Source organism: Aotus nancymaae, unplaced genomic scaffold (assembly GCF_030222135.1).
Source record: "Aotus nancymaae isolate 86718 unplaced genomic scaffold, 86718_ANA_hifiasm-v0.15.2.pri h1tg000021l, whole genome shotgun sequence".
Lineage (NCBI taxonomy): Eukaryota > Metazoa > Chordata > Mammalia > Primates > Aotidae > Aotus > Aotus nancymaae.
Genome location: NW_026988433.1, coordinates 14,363,030 through 14,378,074, shown reverse-complemented (window position 1 = coordinate 14,378,074; position 15,045 = coordinate 14,363,030).

Below are 15,045 nucleotides of genomic sequence, written 5' to 3'. Positions count from 1 at the left end.
CTTAAAGTAGCATCAACATCACCTAGGAGCTTGTTAAAAATACAGAATCTCAGGCCCTCCCCAAGACATACAGAATCATAATCTGTACATTCTAACAAGAATCTCCAGGGGAATCATGTGCACATTACGGTGTGAGAAGTGCTGGACTAGGAAAGATTGCTAAGGGGAATATTGAAGCATGTGAGTTAGTCTCAACCGTCAAGGGGGCTCCAAGATCTCATACCTGAAACCAGTAAAGCACAACGTGAAAAAAAAAAAAATGTAGTAGGGGGAGGAGTTAAAATGTTTGATGCAGACTGTGCCATAGGGATAAATAGATGGGAAACAGAGTATGTAGCTTGCAACACCTGGGAAGTTTGCCTAGATGAGGTGAGCCTAAAACTGAGATTCAGAGGATAGGAATGTGGGAAGGCATGGGAGTTTGAAAGCTGTGAGTTTGAAGAGGAAGACAAGCATGGCTTTTCTGGGCCAGTTAGACTCATAGGCTTTGAGATGTTCACCCTGATGTGAGCTCCTTGCTCCAGTTTCTCAACCAGTCAGCTATCTTAGGACTATCTTAAGTCAGCCCTTTTAGTCTTAGAAGACCTTAAAGGCAAAACTGGAGCAGTGAAACTCATAGCTTCAAAGCCTCCACTTTAGCTGTGTGCAGAGTCTGTTGGTGCCAACATACCAAAGTCCTGGACTGAGAAGCCTTTCTTTCCAGGCCCCTGCCTGTTCTAGGCACTAATGTGTGATTTGCATCATAACAATATTTACCACTTAGTGAGCACCTACTGTATGCTGGCTGATATGGTTTGGATCTCTGTCCCCACCTAAATCTCATGTTGAAATGTAATCACCAATGTTGGAGGTGGGCCATATTGCCCAGGTTGGTCTTGAACTCCTGGGCTCAAGTAATCCTCCTGCCTGGGCCTCCCAAAGTGCTGGAATTACAGGCATAAGTCACTGTGTTTGGCCAATAAAGTCCTTTCATTTGGAGCTTCCCTATCTATCTCTCTTGGCAATTCTGGGGTCTTTGTTCTTCAAAGCTCTCCAGGGCACTGTTGCCTTCTAACACTGTGTCATGCTCAGCAGTGATGAAACTTGAATTTCCTGGAGGCATCTATTTGTCTTGGTGCTTCCAATAGTCCGTGGCCTCATCCCTATCCCATTCTGGGTAAAAATATAGACAGACCAGGGATATTGTGACATTTAGAAGCCTCCAAAATGTTGTTAATTTACATCAGTTTATTAGGAACTGGGAACTTAGAATCTCTTTAAAGGATTATTTGCAAGAGCTGTTTTTATTAGCATGCTGGGTTTAGGTTTCTGTTTAATAATGCCCTGGTGGGCAAGTTGGAGGGAGAGTTGATTGTGTATGGGAAAATGCATTAATCAAGAGTATTACTGATGCAGACAGAGTTGGATTAAGAAGCAGAGTTGGATTAATCAGGGCAGTGGTCCTATTTCAAGAGGGGTTAAAACATCACTGGAAATAAAATCAGACAGAAAAAAAAGAATGTCCCTCAGGACGATTCCAGGATCAGATAACTTGTGTAAGATGCTTGGATGGGGATGGGGAGAGACATGCTGTCACAATAACTGAAGTTCAATCAATTTCCTTCCAGGTAAGTGGGACCCTGTTACCTGGAGGTTTTGCTCAGTGGGCTATGCAGTCTTGGGGCTGGAGCTGAGTTCCCTGGGCAATGGAGGAGAAGCTCTGGTGATTAAGATAGGGCTTTCCATAAACTCGTTAAGTTTGTTCATTCACTCATTTATTCACTGTATCAATCAATCATTCAATCACGTGTCTAGTAACTATTTACCTGGCTCCTACCTGGAGGAGCCATGTCTATTCTAGATGCTGGTGATATGGCAGTGACCATGACAGACAGGATTCATGTCCTTCAGGAACATTCTAGTAGGGGTGGTGGTAGACAATAAACAGACACATGAATAGGATAATTTCAGGTTGCACTAAGGTGTGGGCTGGCCAGTGGTCTACAAGTTGACTTTTTCTGGAAACTCCTCAAACAGGGATGAAGATGAATCCCTGCACCAACTGGATCCTCTCCTCTGGGAATTTGAACTAGAAAGATGGCAAAGTTGGTCAGTTAGTAGCAGTAAGAGGAAAACATCCATCTTGTTCCTGCCTAACCTATCATAGTTCATTAAAATACTCACTTCTTTATTTTATTAAGTTCTGGGGCGCATGTGCAGGTTTGTGACATAGGTAAACATGTGCCGTGGTCATTTGCTGCACCTAAAATACCTACTTCTGCTTTCTTGGAAATACTGCGGAAGGCATCATTCTGTTCTTCCTCCTTTCTTCCTCACTCTACCCGATGGGAGTACGTAGACGATCTGTTGGTGATGTTGGGAACAACACCTGAGCACGACCAGCTCAGTCTTTTCTTCAAGCTCCGGTTTCGGAGTTGCCCCGCTCTAAGGAGCTCCATGCCTGGCTCTTGCTTCTGTGTCACAGGATGAGATGCCCTCCATACCCCCTCAGGCCTCTTCTGGCTCAGCAGGTGTGGAGCTGGCTGTGCTGGGAGCCTCTACTCTTGGCTCAGATCTCTGCTCCAATTTCTAGTCTTGAAGAGAAAGAGTTCTTGCCACTGGTCACAAGTCTACATTGTGTTTGTTGCCCAACTTTACCTCCCCTAAAGCTGATATCTTTATTTTGATTTGAGGGGCGGGGGGTGAGGCATGGGAAGGATGGCAGCTGCTTACAGGTGGATCTAGAATTTGAACCCAGGTGGCCAGGCCCAAACCTGCATCCTTGATAATTTTGGTGTATGGATAAGGCCCTGTATCTCCCTCGAGGAGCTCACCACTCTATGCTCTATGACTATTTCTCAGTTGGGTCATAACCCAGAAGGAGAAGAGATGTAATTGGAAACACAGAGAACTCGATGGAACTAGAAGCTTGTACAAAGAGAGGCAAGACAGAACTAGTGAATTGTGTTAGCAATAGACCTCTAGACGGAAAAGCATTCTGCAGTTCAGGGGATGCCAAGATAACCCAACCACTGGAGCTGTTCTTAGATTTTGAGGCTTCATATTTCCCAATTATGCTCCTGCCTTGGTATGGTCTGTGGTCTGGCTGGCTGATTGTTCTACGGTTCCCTAGAGATGCCTGTCTCTATTCCTATAGTCATAGTCTTATAATAAGCTTCCTTGCTTGTGTTAGCTTGAGTGAATTCTTGGCAACCAGAAGAACCTCGCTAACATGAAATAAAAAGACTTAATAGCCTTTCTTCATCCCCAGAGATTCAACACGCTTTAACAGGCAAACTTTTTTTTGAAGCTGCAGCATATGCAAGGTTCATTTCTAGACCTTGAGAATAATAACAGCTAATATTTAGAGTGTTTTCTATATATCAGGCCCTTTCCAAGCTCATATTAGCTCATCTCATCCTCATAACACAATTGCATAGGTAAAATTATTTCCACTTACAGAAGAGAAAACTGAGACACGGAGCATGTAAGTAATGTGCTCAAGATTTCATAGCTGGTAGGGGTTATGGTCATAGCTAGTAGAAGTTTGGTTTTCTCTAGAAGTAGCTCCTGATTCAAGGATTTGAGAGCAAGTGGGGAGCAAAGGGGAGTGAGGGAAGGAGACATGAAAAGGAAGACAGCTACTCAAGGGTGAATTTTCCAGCTAGCTACCACTGTGGGCATCTAGAACTTAATTCCACTGGAGAAACACTGGGAGCCAGGTAGACCATGTGCCTTAGCTATATCCCACCTGAGGGATGAGGGAATTCTGGCTCTCTACAGTTGACCTTTGGACAACACAGGCTTGAACTTTGCAGGTTTACTTATATGCAGATTTTCTTCCACCTCTGTCACCCCGAGAAAAGATCAATCCCTCCTCTTCCTCGTCCCCCTCAGCCCACTCAACATGACAAGGATGAAGACCATTACGGTAATCCACTTCCACTTAATGAGGAGTAAACATATTTTCTATTCTTTATTATTTTCTTAATAACATTTTCTTCTCTCTAGCTTGCTTTATTTTAAGAATACAGTACATAATGCACATACAAATATGTGTTAATAGACTATGTTATTGGTAAGGCTTCCAGTCGACACTAGACTATTAGTGATTAAGTTTTGGGGGAATCATAAATTGTGTGCAGATTTTCAATTGTGTGAGGGTACACACCCCTAACCTCGTCATTGTTCGTGGGTCACTTCTCTCAGGCATTGCTTGAGCACTGCTTCTGCATTGGAGGGCAGGTATTAATGCTCTGGCACTTCTGCCTGGACATACAGGCAGCAAAGTGGACTCCATCATCAGGCAAAGGCCCTTAGGTAAAGATATGCAGGTGCCAGCTGTTGAAATAACATGAGCTCAAAAGTCAGACTGCCTGGGTTCAAATTGTGGCCTTGCCACTTGTAGCTATGTGACCTCAAAAAATCACTCAGTCTCCTACTGAGCCTCACCTTCCTCATCTGCAAAGTGGGAATTAAAGGGTGACCAGCAGCTGGGGATTGTTGAAAGCAGGAAATGAGATTACATATTTGAAATCCTAGCACAGAGTAAGTCATCAGTCAAAATACCCAGTACTGCCGCTGCTGTTGACGTTACTCTGGTGCTAACCTGTAATTACCCTCACTTCTCCGTTCTTCCCAATTCCAGCCATACACGGCTCCTCAGATAGCCCCATGCTCCTTCATATGTCTCTGCTGTGGCTGGGATATTTTTCTCTACACCTCACCTACATCCCAGCCTGTCCCATTTGTTCTTCTAGGCCCAGCCCCATAGTCACCTCCTTAGAGAAGCCACCTAGAGGTCCTGCCCAATCCCAGCAGAATCAAGGGGTGGGAGTGAGGCATGGGAAGGATGGCAGCTGCTTACAGGTGGATCTAGAATTTGAACCCAGGTGGCCGGGCACCAGATCTGCACCCTTGGTCACTTTGGTGTATGAATAAGGCCCTCACCTCCCTCGAGGAGCTCACCATGGGCTGGCTTCTTTCTTATGAGACAGCCTGCTCAGATTTTCACAGAGTGAGCCCTGGGCCAACAGAGCTGGATTCTGCTGGGATTGGGGTAGGGGCTCTAGGCAGCTTCTCTAAAGAGGTGACTATAGGGCTGGGCATACAAGAATGAACAGGACAGGCTGGGAATTGGGTGAGGTGTAGAGAAAAACATCCCAGCCGCAGCAGAGACATACGGAGAAGCACGGGTATGGCTGGAATTGGGAAGAACAGAAAAGTGAGGGTAATGACAGGTTAGCACCAGAGTAACATCAACAACAGCAGCGGTATTGGGTATTTTGACAGATGACTTACTCTGTGCTAGGATGTCCAATATGTAATCTCATTTACTGCTTTCAGCGATCCCCAGCTGCCGGCCATCCTTTAATTCCCACTTTGCAGATGAGGAAGGTGAGGCTCAGTAGGAGACTGAGTGATTTTCTGAGCTCCTGTAGCTAACAACTGGCAGGGCCATGATTTGAACCCAGGCAGTCTGACTGCTGTGCTCATGTTCTGACACTTAACCATAAGGATCTCTCAAAAGACCTTGTAGTTCATGAGAGAGATCTGAACTTGACTTTTTAGAGCAAGAGACTGATTTAAGAGACTTTTCAGAGATTGAGCCAACAGGAGATGGTGACCAAGTGAATATGGGCTGAGGATGTTTGACCCCAAGGACTGCAGACACGTGCAGCACAGAGGAAAAAAAATGGGATGTAGGATTTGGAATTAGACCTGTATTTTAAAATGCTGTCTTGGCTAGGTACAGCAGCTCATACCTGTAATCCCAGCACTTTGGGAGGCCAGAGCAGGCAGATCATTCGTGGTCAGGAGTTCAAGACCAGCCTGGCCAACATGGTGAAACTCCGTCTCCACTAAAAATATAAAAATTATCTGGGCCTGGTGATGGGCTCCTATAATCCCAGCTACTTGGGAGGCTGAGGCAGGAGAATTACTTGAATCCAGGATGTGGAGGCTGCAGTGAGCCAAGATGGCATCACTGCATTCCAGCCTGGGCAACAGAGCAAGATGCCATCTAAAAAAAAATGCTGTCTTCTAGATTCATCCATGTCTCTACAAAGGACAGGAAGTTGTCGTTTTTTATGGCTGCATAGTATTTCATGGTGTATATGTGCCACATTTTTTTGTCCAGTCCATAATGAGAACACTTGGGCACAGGGAAGGGAACAACACTCACAGGGCTAGGTGGGGGAGGGGAGGGGATGGGAGGGGAGGGGAGGGACAGCAGTGGGGGCGGGGAGGATGGGGAGGGATAGCACCGGGAGAAATGCCTGATGTAGGTGATGGGTGGGGCGGGGGATGGAGACAGCAAACCACCATGGCCTGTATGTACCTATGCAACAATCGTGCAGGATGCAGGACGTGCACATGTACCCCACAGCCCAAATACAATTTTTAAAAAATGCTGTCTTAATCCCGTTTTGAGGCCCTGGCTAGTGGTCAGTCAGTTCCCCTTTGTGAACATCTGATTAAGTCATACTCCAAGCACTCTGTGCCACCTTGGGGCTCTCACACTTGGGGACACTCTGTTCCACCCCAATTGCCAGGTACCATGTAACTAGGTACCATGTAACTAGGGTTAGCCCCTTGTGCTGGAACCCACACAATTATTCAACTTAGCAAATCCATGAGAAGTCAGTGAAACCTAGCTAATTCCACCCTCCTTGTCATATATAAGCTTTTACTTACGGTCCAGCTTGTTGTCACCCTGTCCCCGGGTGCAGTCCCTTGTGTGGCCCTGCATGGTGAACTTCTCTGTTTCAGAGCTGGAAGTAACAACATGTTCTGCCTTCCATCTATCTGAGTGTCGCTAGATTGTATCTCACCATCCAAAGAATCCTTAAATCTCACACACCGCCACCTGGGCTGGAATCCCTGGCTCTGCCACTTAATCACCCAGCGATCCTGGGAAACTCATTCATGTCTCTGAGTCTCAGTTTTGTTTTGTTTTGGTTTGTTTTTTGAGCATTTTTGAGACAGAGCATTTTTTTGAGACAGGGTTTCACTCTGTCGCCCAGGCTGAAGTGCGATGGTGCTATTTTGGGTCACTGCAATCTTTGCCTCCTGGGTTCAAGTGATTCTCATGCATCAGCCTCCCGAGTAGCTGAGATTACAGGCACACACCACCACACCCAGCTAATTTTTGTATTTTTAGTAGAGATGGGCTTTCACCATGTTGGCCAGGCTGGTCTCGAACTCCTGACCTCAGGTGATCTACCCACCGTGACCTCCCAAAGTGCTGGGATTGCAGGCAGGAGCCACCGCACCCAGCCTTGAGTCTCAGTTTTTTCATCCATAAAGCAGAGTCAATATTCGATGCCTTGAATGGACCAAGGAGAAGGGAAAATTAAATAATGCAGACAGAGTCTCTGGCACATGTTAGACGCCCCCTTTTCCTCTCTTTTTCTCAAAGAGCCAGTTTGGGCATTAGAGAGCAGGGATGAGGCTTCCCAATGGTTCCTGGAAATCCCAGAATAAAAATATCATCTCTTGTGTCCACTAGGAAGATCCTGGTCAAGTCCTCCCTTGTAAATATCAGCAAAATATATTTGGGGGGCAGTACTGAGAGGCTCAGGGGGACCCTTAGATGAACAAATAAACTATTTGTGCTGTGTGCATACCTTGCTTTTCTGGCACCTGTACACCTATTTCCTCCTGGCCTGCAAATGCCAGAACACCACTGAGCGTGCCCATTCGACTTCAGAGATGTTTATGCTACAGGGCAGGAAACATGATTCCTCCAAATGGCTGTGGAGCAGGGAGGTCTGCAAATCACAGCACGGAGCCCCTCCCAGCTTCCATCACTGTGTTTCCTTCTAACACGCAAGCAGCGGAGGAAGAGCCCCCTGAGACCATCAAAATGAAAAACACCAGCCTGTTTTCCACGCATGGGGGACGTCGATGCATCCGGAATCAGCTATTTCACAACCTGTTTGTCCGGAATCTTATATCTAAATTATATTCCGCGAAATTTAATAAATGAGGTTTAATAGAATGCACTCGGGCAGCACTGATGAAATCTGTCATGGAAAATATTACGATTTCATTGTTTTTCTATAACCTCCTTGGGACCTGTTTCTTCTTATTTCCACACCTCCTCCTTTTCCTCCCATTTGCGGGTTTTTAAGTTTTTAGCTTAGCTTTGGAGTCTGGTGAGGCCGCTGGAGAGTGATTCGCTCTCTCTCACCTCCATTACCCACAGCAGGGAGGGGCTGGATGCCTTGGTCTCACCCTTGCTGGGAGTAAACAAAGTTATAAACAGTTGTTTTAAAAAATAGTTGGTTTCAGATGAAAAATTTCTGCATTCGATTTGTCTTGTGTACCTAGAATGCCACAGTAGCACTTCTCCCCCAGGGAAATATGTTGGACATTTCGGCTTCGGTGTATAGCCTGTCACGAATGCCATGGAAACCCAGCGCTGCACAGAACAGATAAGATCATCGCAGATGCAAAGACTGCCTGGTCTGTGCTGGGCCCTGCACTTCATAGCTCTACATGATGTTTAATCCCTAGGACAACCCTATGAAGTAGGTCCTTTTATCGTCATCAGTTACTGCAAAGGAAATTAGGACTCAGAAAGGTTTAGTAACTTGCTCAAGTTGCACAGCACCAAGCAGTGAAGGCAGAATTTGAACTGAAGTCCATCTGGATTGAAGGCTCATAGCTTCAGCTTCTTTACAACACTGCTTTCTGCTGTCTCACTCTGCAGATAGGAAAACTGAGACTCAGGTAAGTGAAGAATGAGTCGTGGTTAAGAGCCTGGGTTCTAGAGGACAAATACTTTTTGACAGGGTCTTGCTCTGTCACCCAGGCTGGAGTGCAGTAGTGTAATCTTGGCTTAGTGCGACCTCCACCTCCCAGGCTCAAGTGAACCTCCCATCTCAGCCTCCTGAGTAGCTGGGACCACAGCTGTGCATCACCATACCTAGCTACATTTTTTTATTTTTTGTAGAGACAGGGTTTGGTTGTCTTTACAGCCTGTTGCTCAGGCTGGTCTTAAACTCCTGAGCTCAAACAATCCACTTTTCTTGGCCTCCCAAGGTGCCAAGATTACAGGCATGAGCCACTAGAGATCAAATGCATTTGTGGTATCACCTTGGGCAAATTACTTACCCTCTCTGAGCCTTGGTTTGTACATTTGTAAGATGGATTAGTATGAGGATTAGGAGAGAATAGATGTGATGTGCTTAGCACATGCTTGTCATGGAGTGAATACTCAATGAATTTTAATGGAAAAAGAAATGACCGCTTCAAGCTCAGTTAGAATTGTGTGTGGTTATAACTGAAGACCAGGCAACCTTGTCAGGAATTGTATTTGGTTCATAAATCAAGAGGCTTGCTATCAGATGCTCAGGATTACATCTGCAAGAACATCCTCAGGGACCCAGGCCCCTTCTACTTGCCTGCTGTACCATTCTCCATTCTCATAGTATGGATCTCTTCCTCATGGTGTCAGAATGGCTGCTGTTGCAACTTCAAGCATTCTGTCCATGATCCAGGCAATAGAAAGTGGGTGTGGCAAACCCCTTTATCCGAAGAAGCTTTGTCTTTCTGTCCCGGAAGACACTATCCCTAGATTTGTGTCTCCTCTCTGGCCATAACCACCCCTAGCTGCAAAAGCCTCTGGGAAGGTGAAGGTGTTGGCCACATGGGCTGAGTGTGTGTGAGTTGATATTTGAACTTGGATCTTATTAAGGCCAAAGCCTCAGGCCTTACTACAATGCTACACTTCCCCTCACTGTCTCTGGTGTGGCCACAGGAAAACCGAGGCCCCAAGAGGAGAGATGACTGACCATTGCCACCAGGACACAAGTTAGAGCCTGAGCCGGTTTCCTGAGTTCCAGTCCAGCCTTTCCACCATGCCAAGCAATCTTACCAATGGTAATTTTATGTTTACATAAATTGAAGCCCTCTAGTTCTAAATCCCAGACCTTATCTTCAAAGAAATAGGCCAGAGGATGTGACAGGGGCTGGAGGACAGAGTCAGCTCAGGGGCAGTGCTGGCCTCCGGCAAAAGTCACTCAATAACCTCCTCTAGCTTCAGTGTTTCATAGCGAGAGCCCTTTGATGTTTCCTTAATGGCTCTGACCGTTCCTCATCCCCAACCCTCACTTTAGGGATCTGAGTGTCATCCATTCCCATCCTGTGCCCTCATTCCATGGAACTCTGCCTGCTGCTCTGTAAGGGGACACTCTTGTCACACAGGTGCACCACACAGTCAGATAACCCAATAGGCATCAGTGACATTGAATGTATCGGTAAATTAGATCATTCTATGGGTGGACTTTGCAAATCCATATGATGGATACTCCTCTGAAAGAGCATTTAATTTTTTTTATTTATTTATATATTTTTCTCTTTTTATATATATATATATATAATATATATATATATATATATAATATATATATATATTATTGTATTTAGGCTCTGGGGTACATGTACACATCCTGCATCCTGCAGGATTGTTGCATAGGTACATACAAGCCATGGTAGTTTGCTGTCTCCATCCCTCCCACCATTGCCTACATCAGGCATTTCTCCAGGTGTTATCCCTCCCCATCCTCCCAGCCCCCTCCCCCACTATGCCCTCCTCCCCTCCCCTCCATCCTCCACCTAGTCCTGTGAGTGTTGTTCCCTTCCCTGTGCCCAAGTGCTCTTATTGTTCATCACCCGCCTGTGAGTGAAAACATGTGGTGTTTGGTTTCCTGTTCTTGTGTCAGTTTGCTGAGAATGATGGTTTCTAGATTCATCCATGTCTCTACAAAGGACACGAACTCATCATTTTGTATGGCTGCATAGTATTCCATGGTGTATATGTGCCACATTTTTTTTGTCCAGTCTATGGGCATTTGGGTTGGTTCCAGGTCTTTGCTATTGTAAATAGCGCCACAATGAACATACATGTGCATGTGTCTTTATGATAGAACTATTTATAATCCTTTGGGTATATACCCAGTAATGAGATTGCTGGGTCAAATAGAATTTCTATTTCTAGATCCTTGAAGAATCACTACACTGTCTTCCACAATGGTTGAACTAATTTACACTCCCACCAACAGTGTAAAAGTCTTCTTTTTCTCCACATACTCTCCAGCATCTGTTGTCTCCAGATTTTTTAATGATTGCCATTCTAACTGGCGTGAGATGGTATCTCAATGTGGTTTTGATTTGCATTTCTCTGATGACCAGTGATGATGAGCATTTTTTCATATGTTTGTTGGCCGCATATTTGTCTTCTTTCGAAAAGTGTCTGTTCATATCCTTCGCCCACTTTTTAATGGGTTTGTTTGTTTTTTTTCCTGTAAATCTGCTTTAGTTCTTTGTGGATTCTGGATATTAGCCCTTTGTCTGACAGGTAGATTGTGAAAATGTTTTCCCATTCTGTTGGTTGCTGGTTTACTCTAATGATTGTTTCTTTTGCTGTGCAGAAGCTCTTACGTTTAATTAGGTCCCATTTGTCTATTTTGGCTCTGGCTGCTATTGCTTTTGGTGTTTTAGTCATGAAGTCCTTGCCTGTGCCTATGTCCTGAATGGTTTTGCCTATGTTTTCTTCTAGGGTTTTTATGGTGTTAGGACTTATGTTTAAATCTTTAATCCATCTGGAGTTAATTTTTGTATAAGGTGTAAGGAAGGGGTCCAGTTTCAGCTTCCTGGATATGGCTAGTCAGTTTTCCCAACACCATTTATTAAACAAGGAATCCTTTCCCCATTGCTTGTTTTTGTCTGGTTTGTCAAAGATCAGATGGTTGCAGATGTGTGGCATTCCCTCCAAGGCTTCTGTTCTGTTCCATTGGTCTATATCTCTGTTTTGGTACCAGTACCATGCTGTGTTGATTACTGTAGCCTTGTAATATAGTTTGAAGTCAGGTAGTGTGATGCCTCCAGCTTTGTTCTTTTTGCTTAGGATTGTCTTGGCTATGTCAGCTCTCTTTTGGTTTCATATAACGTTTAAACTGTTTTTTTCCAGTTCTGTGAAGAAGGTCAATGGTACCATTGAATCTATAAATTACTTTGGGCAGTATGGCCATTTTTACAATATTGATTCTTCCTAACCATGAGCATGGAATGTTTTTCCATCTGTTTGTGTCCTCTCTTATTTCCTAGATCAGTGGTTCATAGTTCTCCTTGAAGAGATCTTTCACCTCCTTTGTTACTTGTATTCCTAGGTATTTTATTCTCTTTGTAGCAATTGTAAATGGGAGTTCACTCATGATTTAGCTCTCTGTTTGTCTGTTTTTGGTGTATAGGAATGCTTGTGATTTCTGCACATTGATTTTGTGTCCTGAGACTTTGCCGAAGTTGCTTATCAGCTTAAGGAGGTTTTGGGCTGAGATGATGGGGTCTGCTAAATATATGATCATGTTGTCTGCAAATAGGGACAATTTGATTTCTTCTTTTCCTAATTGAATGCCCTTTATTTCTTTTTCCTGCCTAATTGCTCTGGCTGGAACTTCCAATACTATATTGAATAGGAGTGGTGAGAGAAGGCATCCTTGTCTAGTGCCAGTTTTTAAAGGGAATGCTTCTAGTTTTTGCCCATTCAGTATGATATTGGCCGTGGGTTTGTCATAAATATCTTTTATTGTTTTGAGATACATTCCATCGTTACCTAGTTTATTGAGAGATTTTAGCATGAAGCACTGTTGAATGTTGTCAAAGGCCTTCTCTGCATCTATTGAGATAATCGTGGTTTTTGTCTTTGGTTCTGTTTCTGTGGTGAATTATGTTTATAGATTTGTGTATGTTGAACCAGCCTTGCATCCCCAATATGAAGCCTACTTGATCATGGTGGATGAGCTTTTTGATGTGCTGTTGGATTTAGTTTGCCAGCATTTTATTGAAGATTTTTGCGTCAATGTTCATCATGGATATTGGCCTGTAGTTTTCTTTTTCAGTTGTGTCTCTGCCAGATTTTGGTATCAGGATGATGTTGGTCTCATCGAAAGAGTTAGGCAGTATTCCCTCTTTTTGTATTGTTTGGAATAGTTTCAACAAGAGTGGTACCAGCTCCTCATTGTATGTCTGGTATAATTCAGCTGTGAACCCATCTGGACCTGGACTTTTTTTGATGGGTAGGCTATTAATTGCTGCCTCAACTTCAGCCCTTGTTACTGGTCTGTTCAGGGTTTCAACTTCTTCCTGGCTTAGTCTTGGGAGTGTGCAAGTGTCCAGGAATTTATTCATTTATTCCAGATTTACTGGTTTATGTGCATAGAGTTGTTTGTAGTAATCTCTGATGGTAGTTTGTATTTCTGAGGAATTGGTGGTGATCTCCCCTTTATCGTTTTTTATCGCATCTATTCAATTCTTCTCTCTTTTCTTTTTTATTAGTCTAGCTAGCAGTCTGTCTATTTTGTTGATCTTTTCAAAACACCAGCTCCTGGATTTATTGATTTTTTGAAGGGTTTTTTTGTGTCTCTATCTCCTTCAGTTCTGCTCTGATTTTAGTTATTTCTTGTCTTCTGCTTGCTTTTGAGGTTTTTTGATCTTGCTCCTCTAGCTCTTTCAATTGTGATGACAGGGTGTCAATTTTAGATCTTTCCTTGTTTCTAACGTGGGCATTTATTGCTATAAATTTCCCTCTAGACACTGCTTTAAATGTGTCCCATAGGATCTGGTACGTTGTGTCTTCATTCTCGTTGGTTTCAAAGAACGTCTTTATTTCTGCCTTCATTTCATTGTTTATCCATTGGTCATTCAGGAACAAGTTGTTCAGTTTCCATGTGATTGTGTGTGGCATTGAGTGCTTTTCTTAATCCTGAGTTCTAATTTGATTGCACTGTGGTCTGAGAGACTGTTTGTTATGATTTCTGTTCTTTTGCATTTGCTGAGGAGTGCTTTACTTCCAATTATGTGGTCAATTTTAGACTAAGTGCAATGTGGTGCTGAGAAGAATGTGTATTCTGTGGATTGTCCTATAAATGTGTATTAGGTCTGCTTGGTCCAAATCTGCATTCAAGTCCTGGATATCCTTGTTGACTTTCTGTCTTGTTGATCTGTCCAATATTGTCAGTGGAGTGTTGAAGTCTCCAACTATTATTGTGCGGGACTCTAAGTCTCTTTGTAGGTCTTTAAGAACTTGCTTTATGTATCTGGGTGCTCCTGAATTGGGTGCATAAATATTTAGGATAGTTAGCTCTTCTTGTTGCATTGATCCTTTTACCATTGTGTAATGCCCTTCTTTGTCTCTTTCGATCTTTGTTGGTTTGAAGTCCATTTTATCAGAGACTAGGATTGCTACCCCTGCATTTTTTTGCTCTTCATTTGCTTGGTACATCTTTTTCCATCCCTTTATTTTGAGCCTATGTGAGTCTTTGCAAGTGAGATGGGTCTCCTGAATACAGCACCCTGATGGGTCTTGACTTTTTATCCAGTTTGCCAGTCTGTGTCTTTTGATTGGGGTGTTTGGGCCATTTATATTCAATGTTAATATTGTTATGTTTGAATTTGATCCTGCCATTTTGTTGCTAGCTAGTTGTTTTGCCCGTTAATTGACATGGCTCCTTCATTGCATTGTTATTCTTTACCATTTGATATGTTTTTGCAGTGGCTGGTACTGGTTATTCCTTTAGTTGTTTAGTACTTCCTTCAGTAGCTCCTGTAAGACAGGTCTTGTAGCGACAAAATCTCTGAGTAATTGCTTGTCCATAAAGGATTTTATTTCTCCTTCACTTATGAAGCTTAGTTTGGCCAGATATGAAATTCTGGGTTGAAAGTTCTTTTCTTTAAGGATGTTGAATATTGGCCCCCACTCCCTTCTTGCTTGCAGGGTTTGCCAACATATCCACTGTGAGTCTGATGATCTTTCCTTTGTGGGTGACTCAACCTTTCTCTCTGGCTGCCCTTAGGGTTTTTCCTTTCAACCCTGGTGAATCTGACAACTATGTGCCTTGGGGTTGCTCTTCTTGAGGAATATCTTTGTGGTGTTCTCTGCATTTCCTGGATTTGAATGTTGGCCTGCCTTGTTAGGTTGAGAAAGTTCTCTTGGACAATATCTTGAAGAGTGTTTTCCAACTTGCATTCATTCTCCCTGTCACATTCAGGTATGGCAATCAA